This window comes from Ammospiza caudacuta, chromosome 4, assembly GCF_027887145.1.
Source record: "Ammospiza caudacuta isolate bAmmCau1 chromosome 4, bAmmCau1.pri, whole genome shotgun sequence".
NCBI classification, from domain to species: Eukaryota; Metazoa; Chordata; class Aves; order Passeriformes; family Passerellidae; genus Ammospiza; species Ammospiza caudacuta.
Genome location: NC_080596.1, coordinates 60,967,454 through 60,986,286, shown reverse-complemented (window position 1 = coordinate 60,986,286; position 18,833 = coordinate 60,967,454). Strand labels below are relative to the sequence as shown.

Genomic DNA, 18,833 nt, shown 5'->3' with positions numbered 1-18,833 from the left:
ATCTCCCTGCCTTCCCAAGGGGCTCCCAGAGGTGAAGAGTGGGGGGTTGTGGTGTGTAATCTGTATTGGGCAGCATGGCTGCAAAATGTGTTTGTGTCATACGTGCTGCTGCCAGCCAGAGTGCACAAAAGGGCCTCTTTCAGGAGAAGCATGTGTGCCTGCAAGTGTTTTATCTGAAAGTTAAATTCAGTGTGGTCTATTCATGTGGTTGAAATACTCAGAGTATCAGGACAGAGCACTTTGATGTTCCAAGTGCCTCTCAGCACACACAAAGATCATTCCCAATGCCAACTTAGCCTTGTGAAAAATGCCATTCTGTCTCATTTGCTAAACAGTTTGTACCCTCAAGTACCACATTCTCAGATATACTAAACATCCCAACTCAGATCAAAGGCTCTTTCAGGAATGCTCAAAGCCACACAAGGCTGAAGATACTGCATATCCACATAAGCAGACCCATGAAGATGGAGATTGTGCTTGGTAATTGCTTTAAAATGCAAATGCTGAGATCCCAAGAAAACAAAACAAAACTCAGATTCAAACCACACTTTGGGCTGGTGTGTATGGCCAGCTTCCACTACAGCAGGTGGCTGAAATGGTGCAGATGGCAACTTAGGGCAACTTCTCACTTTTTCCCATAACGGAGCAGCTGCAGTCACCTTCAGGACAAACCACATTTTATGCATCCTTCAGAGCTCTACTGCTTCTTCTGTGTGACTGATACATTCTTCCCTGGACAAGAGGAAGGAGGAGAAATAGAAAAGGAAGGGAAAAAAAGACAAAAACATAAGGTAAGTATCTGTATTTTCACAATTTAGGGAATTGTGTGTGTTATTCATCCAAGGTGAAAATAAAGCATTTGGGAAACAGTGTGCCCAGGTGCTTCCATATAAATACAGCAAAATGGCAGCATATTGTAGAAACTGAACTGTTCAAAACATGTTGAGACATTCTCCCATGATTTACTGATTAGGAGAAAAGCACATTCCATGCCTTTCCGTTTTGCTAGTCCTTCTTGTCCACAAGACAAAATTCCATTCATCAATATGGAAATAAACATTCCCTGCCATCTTCCCAACCATAACCCACTTGGCAGGAATCTACAGAAGTATCATGGATAAAGTTCAACTCATGGGATGACAGCCATCACAAATCCAACTTTCCAAGTAAGTCCTGTTTCTATGACTCTTCTCAGAGAAATAATCAACATTTGTGTCCTTCCTCAGATATTAAATTTCAAAGCCTACAAAACATTTTCTCAGGCTTTACAATTTCCAGTGAAGCTGTCATTATTAAACATCACCAGTGATGCACTGCCTGCAAACTTAACTCTGGCTAAAATTTGATATGTACTGTAGAAACACACATATTAGTACATCAGGAGTACAGGAGATGATAATAGCATAGAAAATTTTGTTAAAAATATTATATTGCAATTATTATTATAATAAATGGCTGGTAATTAACTGTCAATACTAAAATGCATCCCAGTCACCAACATGCCCCTCAAAAGAGAAAAATTAAAAATCAGGAAAGAAAAGAGCCTTCATGGCTTATACTTCAGGGTGGAAAGATTTTTCCAAGCATGAAGAACAGAAATGAAGAAAAATTCTGAGGAGCAAGGGAAAGTAATAAAGGGGAAGACATTATTTTTTGAGAAGCAGCTGGATTGATTATTGTAGGACATAAAACCAGTGAGATATGCAAGAGTCAGTCACTGATCCAGGAGAGTGTCAGCTGGGCAGGAGGACATCAATGATTCTGAGTGATGAGAGGCATTTAGAGCCCTTGCATACTCCCTAGTTAAGCTCTCCATCCTGGATCAGAAACTGGTAAATATTCAGACTTGCTTTTCATTCAAAACAACACCAGAAGTTTCTGCAGCCTTCCTAAGACATCATACATTAGTTCTGCTTCTGCTGTAGGTGCATCCAAACAAAATTTGGTTTGGAATTCCTTCTCTTTGCATCATTTAGGAAAGTCCAGGCTGTACTGCAAACAAAGAAAATCCATTGCAGTTCATTCTTATTTCCAGGCAAAGAAAGGGAACACTACTAGTGTCTCCATAGATCACCTTCTTTTTGATTAATGTCTTTGTAGCCTAAGTGCAATCAAAACAACACTCAACAGAACCCACTTCCAGCCTTTGCTATCCACACCTTCCAAGGATTTTTCAGGACATCAGGTACTTTTTAATTTCTAACTAACATTACAAAGAGAAGTATGACTTAGTACCAGCAGAGCTGGCCTTGCATTTTGGGACAGTCTGAAACACGTCCCTGTCTCTTCCAGTCATACATGAAGTCTCTTTTCCCTGACCCTGTCACTGTGCATAAGCTCTGGGGAGGATCAGGAGGGTGAGTCTCTAGATTCTCCTAAAATTTAACTTTATTTTAGAAGACAGAGAGGTTGCAATTTTAGTTCCTCAACTGGTTGCAGAGGAGCTACCCACTGTTACCAGTTGTCAGTTTATTGTTCAAAAGGAAGAATGTCTCTAAAGTATCAGGGATAGTTGTAATGGAAAACTATCCTTGAAAAACTATCACTGAAAACTGGTGTGGCTAGAATAATGGAAGTCTGTTTCAAACTTCATTAATTCAGTGAACCTACATTTGTTTGCACTTTAGTGATCATTACTTTTGTTATCCATCAATTTAAATTTAAACTAAGTTCTCTAATTTTCCAAAATTGGGTTCAAAGAATATTTGTCAAACATGCAGTGCTAGACTAAGAAAATTGACAAATGTAAAATCATTATTTGCATAATATTTCCTTCCATTTTTATTATATTTTCCTCAAAACATTAGCTGCGAATTATTCAGTCTCTTTTGTCAGACTCTTCACTTTCTCATTCATTCTTTTCATCCTCTTTGTCTATCCTTGTGCCTTCTTATGTGAATTATCCACCCCCTTCTTTCATTGTCCACAAGAAGTCTTTATGAAACCTTTTGTTCCTTGCAGTTTTATTTCTCTGACAAATTTATCCTCCACCCTTCTCTTATACTTTTTTTTTCATACCACTTATCTAACTAAGAAGTGTGGAACATAAACCACTACTGAATTGTTTTGTAATTACTCTGGTCAGGGAGAAATTCTCTCTTGTGAAATGCTTGAGGAAAATAAGAAAGGTCTTCATGATGTTACTTTACCAAAGAAAAATATCGACCAAGCATTTCCAGGGCTCAAGCACAAAGGTGCAGTTTCTAACCATGCATCACAGAGATTAAAATCCAGTTGAGTATTTATCAATACTGTACCTAAGAGTTTTAGCATGGGTATTTCTGATGCTCAGAAATTTGCTGGCCTCCTATTCTTTGGCAGGACTAAAGCACATGGTTGAGCAGTGATACGGAGGCTGGGTTTGTGCTCCTTCACATCACTAGCAAAATCAATTTTAGTCACCAACACAAAAAGCTGCTAATATAGAAGGTCATTAAACAAAACTGATTCCTCTGTGACACTGGAATCTCAAAGGAAACCTTGAAACATGAAAGTGATGACTGTGCACTACTCTCTAAGCCAGGACCAAATAACTTCCAGCATAACAAAGATCAGTGATCCATATTCATGCACTCACTTGATGTTCTCCAACCTTTTACCACCTCTGGGAGGCACCAGCATTTCTTTGTTCTAGCTGCTCCCAATCCATCATATCTGTACTTGTTCATCCTGTGCTAAGTGTCAGGAAATTGTAAGACCACAGGACAAACCTCAGAAGGTGATTTAGATCAACCTACTCAGAGCAGAGTCATTCCAAAGTCAGAACAGTTTGCTCAGGGTTTACCTAATCAAAGGTTGAATAACTCCTGGGGTGGAGTGCACAGCCTTCCTGGGCAGCCTGTCCCACTGCTGGGGTGCCCTCATGAGGGAAATGCTTTTCCTATGTCCAGTCTGAACTTCTCTTGTTTCATCTTGTGCCCACTGTGTCTCACCCTCTCACCATGCATCACTGTGAAGGGCCTGGCTCTCTCTGCTCTGTGATTCTGTGTTTCTCAAAGCTGGCTCTTCCCCAGGTGAACCAGCCTAGACCCCTTAGTCTCTTCTCACAGGACAAGCAGTCTGCTCCCTCAAGTATCTAAAATATCATTTTTAAGGAATCTTAGAGAGCTCATAATGGTGGAAGAAAACTAGTGCTGACCATCTCCTAAAGACAGCTATCCTGCTGGACTCCTCCACTTCAGCTGCCTGGAGAGTAGAGCTCTGTGCCCCTGCCAGGGTCCATGGTCTCCATCCTCTGCAGAGCACAAGGTGGATGGATGTCATCTTCTTCCCATTAAGAAGGTACAGCAGTAAAAGCTTTGCTAAAACTTTCAGAGTGTGCACCAAAGTCAGAAATGAACGAGCCAATATAGAGACTTTAAATACAAACAACATCTGGAAGGAAGAACACTAAGAGCTGCAGGACTGTACACACAATCCTGAAATCTCAGAGAGTGTCTGTGCTCATTTAGATTGGAAAAGACTTTTCAGATCATTGAGCCCACCTGGAATGAATGCACACAAAAAATTTGAAGTTAAATAGTTCCTTCCATTTAGAAGACAGAAATAGTAAAAGGAGGGTGTTATTTTATTTTGGTCATCTGAAAGAAGACATGAGACATGGTGATACCACTGTAAAAACACGTTCAAATAATGCCTGATATCTGAAGTTTGGGTTTGGGTGGAGGACCATCATGCACTTCCAACTGCCCAAGTGTGACTTCAGAATATCAGTCAATGCATACTGGGGACATTTCCCCAGTGTGTAGCTCAGCTTTAAACATCTCAAATCAGCAGTGGCTGCTCAATACCTCAGCCCTGATGTACAGGGCCAGAAACACCACATTTCCATTGGTTTGCAGCACTAGAGGTATTTAAAGTAAAAGAAACTGCAAAATTCAAGGAAATAATAAATTTTCTTTCTATCCAACAAAGAAATCCATATTTTTGCTATTTGTAAAAAAATATTTGACGAGGATCCTATGCAACACCTAAAAAGAGTTTCTGCTGTAAATATAAAAAAGTACTGTGCTGTGCCTCTGCCCTTAGCAAGGGTCACAAATTATCCTTTCTTTAGAACCACTGAAGCACCACTGGTTTCTATCACTGTGTAGGAGCTATAGTCGCAAAATGAAAGAAAATGTCAGGCAAGAGGACTTGTGCTATTCTTTAATATATTATAATGTAAGAACAGATATTTTACTTGGTCTAAATTATATCATCATTAGAATCCAGTCATTTTATAATTTCTATTAATTACAGAAAATCAATGTGTCTGTGGCAAGCACACACTTTAACAGGAAATTATCTACCATAAATTGTTTAATATGTGTTTTATGGTACCTTACTTTAAAATAGAAACATCTTCATTTAGAAAAAAACTGATTACTTGCAAATAGGAAAACTATAAAAAACGAAAGTGATTACAAAAAGGAAAGGTTGGAAAGCTGCATTTTGCAATAATACACATGGGATGCCTCAGCTGTTTGGTAAAGAAATGCTATATAACTAAGAGCATGGTCTTTACAAAAACATTTGATTTCTGTGCTTGATAAAAAAAAAGAAGATCAAGTAGTATTCAGTGCAGTCTTCTCATTCACAAATTGCTGCTTCTAAAATGCATTTCTATTTGAAGGATTCACTTTGCAGCTCAAGAGGTGTGAATCTCATTAAACTCTCAATGAAGACATATTGATCCCAAGCATAACCAATGGCCAACAGAGCTTGCCTATATCTCGGAGGAAAAGAATTGCAGCCAAGGGGAAAAAACCCAACAACCAACTAACCAACCATGAATACTGAAAACCCCAAATAAATTATGTTCTCTTCTGTTAGAAAATTGTATTATGTATTTCTACATTCTTGTGCTTAATAAAGGTATAAAATACTAGAAAAGGTTACATATATAGATCTCATTCAATGTAATTTCTCTGGCTTTATGTCAGTTTCTTTCATATCAAACTAATGGTGTAATTCTGGAAAAATGCATTCATGAATGATAAATGAGCCTTGTCTTACTCAACTCTATGGAAAATGCATTATTTTCATCAACAGTAGAATATGGGCAATATACAACAATACAAGCAGTGCTGCTATTTAATGCTACAGAGCTCTTAATAAAAATGTAACACACACAGACTCATTTTCACACTGCTTGGAGAAGAACAACTTAGGAGTCTTAATTAAGGTTGGGTGACCATAGTGAAGAGGATCTGCAAATGTGAATCTTAGAGACGTGCAGGGACAGTTGAACTCACTGCTGTGCTGAATGTCATTCTGGGAGTTAATATCTTCTGTTAATGGCCTATCAATATACATATAATATATTCACTTTCAAAAAATGTATTCTAGAACAATATCCCTGCAATCCTTTGCAGCTCTGAGACACAAATGCTTGCAGAAAATCCCTGATGTCTAACCTCCAACTCATCAAATATTCCACAACTTTGCAGGCAGTAACAGCAGTAACATACACACACTTCTGAGATCAATTGCTAACCCAAAATCCCCAACAAGCAGCCAAGGATAGCTAGCCTGCCAAGAGGCTCAGGGTGAAATGTGCTGATATGAGGCAGTTCAGCAATTTAAAATGACACACTAGGAAACCTTGAAGATTGATCACAGATTGTTGGAACACACACATAAAAAAGGAAAAACCATCTGGATTTTTTTTAAAGATAGTCTTCATCCAGTGCTAGTCCTTATCAAAGAGTGGCCTTATTCCAATTTAAAATAAGAAACAATTAAAACACCTTTGTATTCAAGGGAACTTCCACAGGACTCCATTTGCTGATTTGATTTTCCTATAATGGCACTGCCTCATTTAGACAACTCCAAGCCTTTATTAGCCTTGTAAACATAACAGCATTTATTAAATGCAGGAGTTTTTTGTGGTAAATTATGCACATGAACTTAATGTTATTTACATTTATCCCATTAAGACAATCATAACAGATTTAAAAGCTAATGTAAATGAGTTAACATCATACTACAGAGACAGTAACAGTGTGACATGTCCAAATATGATGGCAGAGTGGTACCTTCTGTGTATCAGGCACATTGCTTTTGAGAAGCATCTCACAACAATAATGCAACCCAGTACAATGAAAAAGCAAATTCCAGAAGGATTATCTTATCAAGTTAAAAATGAAGAAAACCTCCATCATGTGCATGTTTTGCTGAAGTTAAAGAAGTGAGTATTATCAAGAAATTACCTGCAATAACAGACAGCAGGAACAACCCACAACAAATACTTCAAATTTAATATAATTCACTGTGTGCTTTAGTACTGTAATGCACCCAGTTAAAGACGGTGCTCCTTCCAGTGCTGAAAATGTAACAGACAGATTGACCCACAAAAGTCCCACAGCCTCCCTCCCCTGCAAAAAAATGCAATAAAAGTGTGTTCAACTTGGTTAATTTCACATTCTTCCCCTTTCAGTTTCTCAGGGAGGCACCCTTAACATAGAAATCATCATGGTAAAATGTGTACAACACATCTTGTGGTCCTATTCCCCAAATATACAGACTGTAGCATCAGTCAGCAGACTGATCTTGCACCATATTAACTGCCTCCTTTCCTATCTGCTGGCAGTGTGCAGTGTCATGCTCACAGAGCAGCTGTAGAACACCACTGGAACAGATAAATTTGCAATAGGTAGCAGCCATGAACCTTCTAAGTACAGCCATGGTAATATGAAAAACCTGCTGGGATTGAAGAGCACAAATTGTGAGCAGAACAAAATAAGGCCCTTGGAAGTGGAGGCTGTTTGAGCCCTTCAGTCTCTGGAACATGCTGCCTCCTTCCTAGATGAGCCTCCCAGGCACTTCTGCTTCCATCTGCATGGTAAAACTGCACACAAGTCTGAGGGCTGTATTCATCTAAGGCACAGCACCCTTTAGGCCAGACGGGCTTTGTCCTGGGGACACCAGTGATGCCTGCAAATGCAGACCTGCCCATTGTCCTTCAGGAATTTTAATTATCTGAAAAGCACTTCAAATATCCTACAGAAAACCATTAATTTAAATTATTTGACTTAGGGGAAGTCACAGGCTTTTTTTTTTTTAAGTCAAGGTCATTAAGAATAGCTCACTCAATATGAGACAAGATTTTATGACTCACAGGAGACTGGAAAAATCAGCAGCAACACTGCATATTTAAAGTATAATGTTTAGTCATCAAAGACACTTTCAGAGTTATTGCCTCCTCCTTAGACACATTTTTTTTTAATTGCTACAACAGAGCTGCATCAGTAACAAAGATATATCTTCCCCTAAAATGCACAGTCATAGGAGGAAGTGATCAGCAGGTCTGCCTTGCTGCTATCAGCCTAAGAAAAACAGGCAAGTGAATTCACATTTCAACAAAGCATTTTTCATCTTACAGCCTGGCCTCTCCAACCATGCAGGGAATAATGATGTATATGCATCCAGAGCAGATTAAGCAGCATCTGAAGAAGAGGATTTCTAGATGCTCTGCACCCCAAAGCGAAATAGGAAGACACAAATATTTGAACTTCACTGTTTTGCTTTGTTTTCCTTCCCTGATCTTTATAAAGTCCTGAAAAATGCCGGAATAACTGCTAGAGTAGGTCAGATTTTAATTTTTTAAAATAATAACCAAAGCAGTATCATTACAAGTCTGTGCGCAATCATAAGCTTTCTGTTCCCAGATGAACCCATGCAGATTCGTGTGTCAGCCCTGTCAGACAGGCACAGAGGATGCACAGCTGTGGTTCCAGGATCAGGAGGGTGATGGTACTTTTGAACATTCCATGGCAGAGCCAGACACACCACTTGTCACTTCCAAAGCCTCCTGACCATCAGTGAACCAAGCCCAGCCACAGAAATCTAAACACTGCAGAGTTTGATGACTGCAACACATTGCAGTTAAGTTGCAGTTACTGCATCGTATTTTAATACATCACCCACAGCAAAAGCCTAGATGGTTTTATCACTAATTAAACTTCCTGGAAATTATTCAGTAAAAGAAAAACATCTGCTACTCCCATTGATATTTACAGATGCAAATCAAGCTTCCCTGGTCCAGCTTTATCCCTGTGATGGAGGATTCAGCATGCAGCATATGACCTACATAGCAGGAATTCGAACTTTGTTATAATGCTGTCCCCCTGAGCACTGAAAAATTTGGAAATCAGATAAGATGAACACAGTGGCCCAGATTCTCTCTGTCATTTGGGCAATTTTGTATTGCATCATTAGTACTAATTCACCCTGCAGGGGCCACAGTCATGACAGTGAGCCACAGGGCCCATCATCCTCCAGCTCTATGTCTAGGAAAAGCAAGAGGATGCTCACCTTCCAGGGCTCCCCAGCTGCTGAAACATCCCTCTGTAGCTGCAGATTATAAATATAAATTACAGCAACCTTTAGGATGCTATAACTCACATTGGCAATACCTACTGAATTTTGAGTACACGCTTGGGGCTCATGTGTGCCCAGAAAATTCTCCTGTGCACACTGTTTGGACCAGTATCTCTACTCAGACACAAACCTCTGGGTCAATCCTAAAGCAAGCATGGGAAGAAAGGAAAAAACACAGGATACCAACATGTATTTCTTCTACTTTGCCAGCATCATCATTTTAGCCACTATGTCAGTCAAGAGCCTTCCTGGAATAATCACATCTTGCAATACCTTCAGGACATCTGGGGTTTGTAGGCCATCTGACTGCAGGCAGGCTGGTGCTGTGTGAAGAGCTGCAGGTGACCCACATCCCAACTTCAAAGATACTGGAATAGAGGAATTATTTCTTTGTCCTCTATTCTGCCTCACTGAGCTTTGTACCACAATATCAACAGCAAAGGGCTGCAGGACCTCCAGAATCAGGTGACATATTAGGATTTCTGTGTTGGATTACTAAAAGTGGTCAGAAACATTTTTAATGGTGCATTTGACTTTGATGACACTGCAGAAATCACACTCAATTTCCTGCCAGGTCCTCTTCAAGTGTATTCCTGACAAGTTGACAGAGAGTGGGAGTTAGAAAGAAGTTATTGCTCCAGGATTATCTCAGAGATTGCAGAGTTCCTAAGCTGCTGGCTCCCCTACAGATCTCATTAGGCAGGATGCCAAGAAACTCAGAGCAGAGTATCTCTGCCCATCAACTCCAAGGCTGCCAGCTCTCTGTTAGCTCACCAGGCAGAAAGAAAAGAAGAGAGCCTGGAAGCCCTGGAAATGTGTAACTCCTTGGCACCCTAGGCAGCCAGAGGATCCAGACAGAATTCCTCAAGCTGGGGATCGCAGAGCCTCATGTCTCTAGTTCTAGATATCAGTACCTTCAGACTAGGTGATTGTCATAGGTCCCCTCCAACAGAAAAAAAATCTATTTTATTCACTAAGAATGGAAAAAAAACACTAATTTTCATTTCAAATCAGAATACAATCAAATTAAACAAATCCATCAAAATCCTCTGCAAATTGGCATTAACTTTTTTCATGCTGCACCACTTGAATAATAGGCTGTTATGGCTGGTGTACAACACAACTTGTGGTCCCATTCTCCAAAAATCCAGACTGTAGCATTAGTCAGCAGACTGATCTTGCATCATATTCACTGTGTCCTCTCCTATCCTCTTTGTCCCAAGTATTTGAGCCCTCCCAATTTAAATTTAAAAACCAAGCCCCTTAGGGAATAACATGTTTTGTGGAGTTTCCCATTGTAAATATGCCTGGATTTTCTATCTTTGTGTAAACTAAATTGGATAGGATTTATTTTTCTGAAACTCCTATTACCACAAAGCTCTATATGCAGGTCAGCAGGCTTATGTAACAATGATGCATCTGGCTCTCTGTCCCACATAAGTAAGGCAGAATATGCTGTGACTGCTACCTAACCTTGTGCACTGCTCATCAAAGGCTCACATCCATCTTTTTTTTTCCTGTTAAGGGAGACCCACAGAAACCACATTTGTCCAAAGATCAGCTTTTCCAAAGACCTCTAATCATTACATGTTCTCCACAGAGTGCTTCCAAACAGACACACTGGATCATTTTCATAAAGCTTTAAAATTTTTTTTTAATTCACTAGTGCTCATCTATTCAAGTTAGTTTTGTTTCTGGAAATAAGGTATTTTGATTTAATTCATATTAGTTGTATTTTAATATAATCTTTTAAACTTAGTTGTTATCTTGTGAGTTCACTCCAGCAAATATTCTTGCAGCTGCTTCTTGCTCTGCATTTTCCTTAGACCTTTTCCATTTTGTCACACATCCACCAGTCACCCCAATGAAATGTTCATGGAAGTGGTCAGGGATTCATACATGTATGTCCAGAGAGCACAGCATGAAACAGTCCATCCACTCTCAGATGTTGTAAAAATCTTCTCTCCATTAAAACTAGGTCAAGGTATCTTGCAGGGATAGATACACAAGGGAACAGCAAGTGCCCAGCTCTCATGCTGAGAGGAAGCATGCACAGATCCATGACACACTCATACATACATACATACATACCTGAGAACAGCAATTTTGCCCTGCTGCAGCAGGCACAGTGATGTGCTTTATTCAGCTATCAAATACACGTAGACATCTATGCATATCCCAGATCTAGATCAAGCACATAACTCTAACTTGTAATTCTAGCCTCCAGCTAGTGTGGAAATGAAATCACTGACTTTCTATAAGGATGCAAATATGGTTACAATGAAAGGTGATCTACCAGGAACAGGGAGTGCAGCCATCTCCTGCAGAATGGTGGATGTGTCCAGAATGACCCTAAAGAAAGATCAGAGGCTGTTCTCACAGACAAGTCAGCACATCTAACAAGGACAAACCAGAAAGAACAAATAGGACTTGGCACATAAACCAGCAGGCTGACTGACAGACAAGCCTTTGACACCTCTCAGGGGTACTGATGCTGAGGAGCATATGTGAAGAAGAATTCCCCTCCCATTACTCCCAAGTCTGAGACTTTTCAGAAGAAATAGTGGATTATGCAGATATTACTTCATACTTGTTTTTTTGTTTGCTTGTTTGGATTTTTTGTTTGTTTTTTGTCTAATTCCATTTTTACAAATAAAAAATTGGCACTAGGCCAGGTCAATAATTCAATACCTAGTTCACCAAAACCAATGGTTTTCTCTGCAGAAGTGTAACACCAAAACTCCCTAAATCCACCTCTGTATTAATATCCAGAGCATGGCCTGTTTAGTTCATGCACAGAGCAGGCTCATCCATGAGCACTTGGATGCTTAGTTAATATATGCAGTGCTATACTGAGCCCAGTTAATCAACGCTGTCTATTCTAAAAGCAGAAAAAAAATTCTGTGTGTCTATCACACTCCATCAGCTTTCCCCACTCACTTTAAGCAATTAGTTTCAAAGACTTCCTGACTAAATTTACATAAAATGTATCCTTCCCACCTACACTTTGTTAAAGCATTAGGCTATAATTTTATAAGGGGTTCTTGGAGATCAACAATGGCAGACAAGTACCAGAGATTACACTATGCCTCGAGCACAGACACTGGAATTTATGAGAGCAGCAATTTCCTAGATCACCTCATCACCTTCAATCGACTTAAATGCTTGTGGAGCAAGAATGTTATTTATTGTCAGAGACTTTCTGGGTCTGTCTGCAGGGAGAGATGCCTGTGGTTGCAGATGGAAGAGACAGATGAGAACAGCTATCAGTGGACATAAAGGTACAGTTGAAAGGTCAGGAAGACTCATTGGAAAACCTCTGAAAGAATGAACTTCAGTCATTTGCAAGGGGAGAGGGTGGAATGACCTATCTGGGTTTGAGGTCTATGCTTCTGAGGGTCAAAATGTTTGGTTACCAGGGTTTTGGTTTTTTTTAGCCAGGACTCCAGCTGGCACAACTTCATGAGCTAGCTCAGTTCTAGACTGATGAATTAAGCAGGTGGTGATGTATTTGTGGCTTTCAGTTAATGACTTGGCCTTGCAAAACCTCCTCACATGGATCTGTTCAAAGTATTGTAATGGGAACAGCATATTCAGGAGACTTAGAAGATGAAGCCCAAAGTACTGGGACACAACAGTTGTGTTGGCAACAAGCTCCTGCAAACAGTTGCATAAGCTGAAGAGAAGCAAGAGCAATAGTTCCAAGCGTCTGCTTTTAGCATTATATTTACAGCTTCTCCCTGACTGTGCATATATTAAGCAGATTGTGAACTTGTAGTGAGTAGAGGGAACAATCTGGGTACTTAGAAGGCAGTTAACCTTTGGCAATGGCCTTTGTATTAACATTAAACAGGTCTGCTTCACTTTCAGAGGACCAGGGTTTTCATCATTTGGAAAAATGAGAAAATATCTCATAGCTACCTGTGGAGACAGCCAAAAAGATTTATCCTTGCACTGTGAAAGTTCTTGGCTGATACAGACCACATGAAGTCAATGCAAACTTGGGACAGCAATGAAGTACAGACATTGGCAGGGAGCAGTGACTCCAGAACACATGCCAGCCTGAGGAACACTTTTCACCATCTAATATTCCCACTGACCTTCTTCTCATCAAAAGAAATATGCCACACCTATCTTTGTTCAGAAGCCACCTGCCAGCATCAACTGTCAGCTGGACTTCTCAGCCACATAATTTGTCCAATATTATGATGGAACCAAAGAAACCAAAACAACAATGGCTGGCGTGACACTTATTTTTCTGACCTAACTTCAGTGTTTTCTTGTTTCTAGGGCAACTCACAAAACCCATGTAAGAAAATCCCTGCCATGATGGGAAAATAAGATTTTATTTTTAGATTCGGAAACTCATCCATCAAGAAAAGGAAACAAAATGAAATGAGAGCTGCAGTAACACATAGGATAAACACAATGTTGTCATTGACTACATCTGTGGAAACAATTAACTGTAAGTACAACCCACTGCTGTTTACAGAGGTCCAGGGCTGATTTACTTGGGTTATTTCCAGCTTGGCAAGTAATTTCATAAAACTATTTCAAATATACTGTGCATACTATACTCTTGAGATACATACTTTAGTTTTATTGGCTGATTCAAAATTTTCTTTCTGATGAAGGACCACAGAAGCCAGAACCTGCCTTCCCCTCACCTTCAAATACACAAAACTAGGAAAGCAACTTTTGGTTTTCTCCAGAGAGAACTTATGATGGTCCCTAATTGCATGTTAATACTGTGAATTATTCAAGATCACAGCAGGTAACAACAAACATTCTGTTAAGCGTAATGATACAGCTAAACATGAAAAACCATACAAGGAGTATAATTAACAGCTAGAAAAGCAGAGTTCAATTAAATAGCAAACCTCACTGCTGCTTATGCACTTCACTGGTGGATGGTTAATGCCACTAACTTCAGAAGTGCCAATCTGCTGCAGCCCCAGGAGACACAAGGCTTCAAAGATTCCCTCCTGCTCCGTGGGAAGACAGACCAGGAGGTTTACAAGGACACCCACTAGAATGACTCCCAGTTCCCCTCAGCAAGACAGAGAAGTCTCCATCTGCTTTCGGTTTGCTGCTCTCATTGGGAATATTTGGAGGGGAATTTGAGGCAGACCATACTCCTCTCCATCCAGCACATTTGTCCAGTAAATCTTGCCCCAGATGAGCAGAATTCACCACATTATTCACTGTTACCATCAGTAATACCTGCCCTGTTTTCTAAACGTTAAAAATGAGGCTCAGGTTTAAGACACACATCCTCTGCCATTCAGCAAAGCACAAGGGGTACTTTATGGGACCAGTTAGTACCCCTTCTACCCTGCTGCCTGACTCAGTGTAATTTAAGGGGAGTTGTAAAGACACATCTAGAAAAAAAGTAAAAATCAGTTCTAATCCAGGAACTTAAAAATGAGGCATAATATTTTCATGGTTTGAATTGTTCAGATACAAATTGTAGATAGTGAGATTTTTCAGAAAAACAAAGCAAAGGGAAAAATCTCACATTTCCAGAAAACTACTGAAGTTCAGTCATTTGGCAAAGTACAGATCCCCTGCATCGTCTGTCTCATAAACTACAACAAAAGAATGTAATTTAGGCAATCTAAGAAGTCATGGCACATGCTTCCACAGAAGAGTGTTGCAGTAGTTATGAGGAGAAAATTCAACTCAAAAAAGAGGAAAAGTTAAGTACCTGCTGCAGTGCTCTTTAATGATTACAGATGACCTTCTCTTTTTACTGAAGGTCTCAGGTTGGAGATAATGCATCTAACATATTACCAGCTATACCTCATTCATTTTCAATTTACATTTCCTATCTCCCCAAGCAATCATTATTTAGTGATCAGAAAAGACAATTCAAACCTTTCTTACACCCAGAAGTCATTTTATTCTAAGTAATATGAATTAAGGGATGCTGGCAAGCTCACAGGGAAAACCAGAACTTCGCTGAAAGCATGAACAAATTTTTAAATAAATGGTTTGTTCACACTTTATTTCTTCCCACCCTTCCTCACTCCACTATAAATAGATTTTTATGTGATGTCTTTTGAAGATTCAGCAGCAGCCCTGGGATGAACTAGTCCAACTGGTATGTTCCTCTGATGGAAAGCAGCTCCCCAGACCACAGCTCCTTCTGTTTCTCACATCTGTGCACAATGAGGAACAAAACGACTGTGATTTCTCTCCAGTCATCCCCAAGCCAGTATTTAACTTGCAGTATTGGACACCATGTTCAAATGTCAGCTCTCGGAGCCATTTTTAGCCAAAAAGCCAGAAGTAAATTGTCCCAGCTAATTATGCAGACATTCTGTATCCCACACCTTTGCTTGAACATACCAAGTCATTGGGATTATGTGGCTGATTATCCTGTAAATTCCATAGACCTGAGACTGAGAAAGGGCACCAAGCCCATAAAGAATGACAGTGGACAACTTCTAGGAACCCTTACTTCACCAACATTTCTTATGGAGGGTTACACATTCTGTCTTCACTTCAAAATATGTAAAACCACCCACTTCTGCAGAAGGAAAAGGAAATAAACAAATTCCTTCAAGCTTCCTCAATCATTGCTAAGGGATTTAGGCACAGAGTCAGACACTCAGTTACCCATCTGATTTAGTGCCCAAATACCTTGGATGTAGGGGCCATATCTATCCTCTTCTCTCTGGAGCCTAAACCCTGAAATGTGCTCAGCAGTGCTTGGTGCAAGGCTACATTTATGTAAGACTAATACACAAAAAACTCCCTAGTCTCTGACAGGAGGAAAAACAATGTGGATACTTCCCTAATCCTGCAAATCCTTGGTTACACAAGCAACATGGAAAAGATCTTTTCAGGGGCAGGACCTATTTTATCAGCAGAGATTGATACACTATACACTGTAAGAGTGTACACTGGGGTGTACACCAGTGGGAACTGCTGGGAGAATTTTTATTTCCAGGAGTCTAACATTATTCTACTGAAGTAATGCCCACCTTGAGAAGCCTAAGTGAGTGTCAGGGGAAGTGCTTTTCTTCTCTCACACTTTTGGCAGCAGCAAATACTCTGAACTGAAAAAAATACCCATGTGAGCAAATTAAAAATACCCAAATATTCCCTGTGTCCCACCAACAAGGAGGAAGTGCTTTTTTTGGTCAAGTTTTCTCCTATCTAATTATATTGTAGAATAAGAATAAAATATTTGAGCTTATTAAATTACTTCTTCAAGGATTCAAAACAGCAACTGCTGTCTCATGAGCTGCCCTGCAGCTGTGTGCAGTAACACAACAACCAGCTAATACAACAGCCATCTCTAGCCCATGACTGGAGGAGAGAGTGGGCTCAAGTTTGTGTCTCAGGCTGCATGCCACATGTTCCACCCCTTCCCCTTTCTCCAGAGGAGAGCTCATTTCACGGCCAGACTTTTTTAGTTCGTTCTTGAGCACAAACAAAAGCACCTTTGTGCTGGGAAGGAGGCAAGGAGAGCAGCACAAGTGGAATTTCTGATGCAGAATCTTTCTTTCCCTTGTTCCCCTGCAGAAAGCTGCCTGGCCAGCAGCAGCCTCTCGGCAGGAGCGGGCTGACAGTCTCAATAAAGCCAGCAGCAAAACTGATCTGCCTTTTCAGGGCCACACAAAAAGGAAAAGAGTTGGGACCCCTCTAAAGCAATGAGAGGTTTCCTTTGTAGGACTGAAGGCTGAACAAAGGCTCACAGGAGACCAGAATTTTAACTCTTCCCTTATTTCACTGGTTTAGGCTCAAGTGGTATTTTACAGGCTTAGCCAGCAAATTCCATTGGTAGCACAGATGAGCTGTGGCTACAGGAGTATTTTTAGGCTTGGTTTCCAATGAAAATGGAGTAATCATTATTACTCCATCATGTCTACACTCACTATTGCCTCTATTTATCCACATTCTTGCATTACTTTTGAACCCAGTGGCCATACTTAACTAAAACCCAAAAACAGTCTCAAACTTCCTACAAGAATTTCTTACAAGAAGGAAGTGCTCTCTGAAAACTCAGAGGCAAGGTAAAAGCAAACAACTCTCACAGGGAGCTTCCTCACTCTACAAGGAAAGAACACAAGTTAGGATTTTCCTCCCCTTAGAGCTCACATGGGTCCTCTACGTACCAAAATACTGCAAAGCTTCTTTGGGGGCTCAAGCCCACAGAGTAACTATCAGAAAGATTCAATTCAGAGGCAAATCTGATTCAGAGTTTTGTTGCTTCTCAGTTGAAAATCTTCATTCCTTTGTCATCAAGACAGTCTCCATGACAGACCAGCACTAGCATTTAAGGATGCCTGTAACAAACCACTCTGTCATCAGGTTGTTTCTCCTGTAAGAGACAAAGTGTCTGGTCCTCACTAGCACTGGGCTGTGTCTTCAACAACTGCATTCAACAACATGGACTTACTTCAGCTTCACAGAAAACACCTTTTCTTGGTTTTCAAAACATCTAAACAACATCTGCATCCAGGGAGCAGGTTCCACACCGAGGATCCATGGCAGTCTGCTTCTGACAATGTGACTGACAACTGGAACAAATGAACATCAGCTGTGACACAAATCCTGGGCCTTCCCAGGGAAGAGCATCTCTCTAATTACTGACCTGTTTCACAGGAAATTGCCTTCAAGAGCCAGCCTTTCTCATACTCCTCAAGGCAAGGCCCTAATCCATGCAGGACCAAGTGCTCATTCAATGGAGCTAAGCATTACATTAAGCAGAATGCTGTTGCAAGCATCCCTCAATAATTTTATTTATCTAGATAGCCAGATCCTTCACTGTCTTTGCATTGGTAATGCAAGGTTACTATAGCAACATCTGTGACCTGCATGATCAAGATAGCAAAGAGCTGATGCCTGGATTAATGTATTTGTAGGCTTAAATAGAAGTCTAAAGAATAAAGATTAATAGTCTATGAAATTCATATGTACTCTACACATGATGTTACATTTATCCCATTTCCTCTCCTTTTCCACAAACACTTATCTCTAAATACTAGAGTATGCCATGTAATATATTGTGACAACACTATTTAAACTTGCTGTTTATTTTCTGTTTTCAGTTTAGTGCACAATTAATCTTCTTCATGAGGTCCTAAGACTAATGTATATTTTGTACTATGGTTGGCCAATTTATTAGCATCTTGGAGAAACTAGAGTTCTTGACCAGATTTGTAGATGAATTAGAGCTCCACAATATTTCAAAAAGAAGAACATTCAGAACAAGTTATCCAGCTAATGCAACACTAAACACAGAGAAATCTTCAATTTGCTTTTTATTTTCCTGCATTTAATAGGTTATTTTGAAGTCAATGACTTTCATTCAACTAGGGATCTGCTTGCTAGCAGTCTGCCACAAGTTTATAAGAGATCAACACACATTTAGATGCCTCCTTGAGAGCTCTTCTGTAGACAAGAGAAGACATTGCTCCTGAATCCAAGGCTGGATGAAAGTTGCTCCCACAACCAGG

At 40.1% G+C, this 18,833-nt stretch overlaps 1 protein-coding gene across 2 annotated transcripts in view; it reads right to left on the bottom strand.

The window, feature by feature from the left end:
* Positions 1-316: 316 nt before the first annotated feature.
* The window catches only part of C4H4orf50 (chromosome 4 C4orf50 homolog), a 67,497-nt gene continuing 48,980 nt past the window's right edge, over positions 317-18,833 (bottom strand). For both annotated transcript variants that reach the window (XM_058804227.1, XM_058804229.1), the window contains one exon: positions 317-732. The gene's annotated coding sequence lies outside the window, so the exon portion shown is untranslated. The remainder of the gene's footprint in view (positions 733-18,833) is intronic.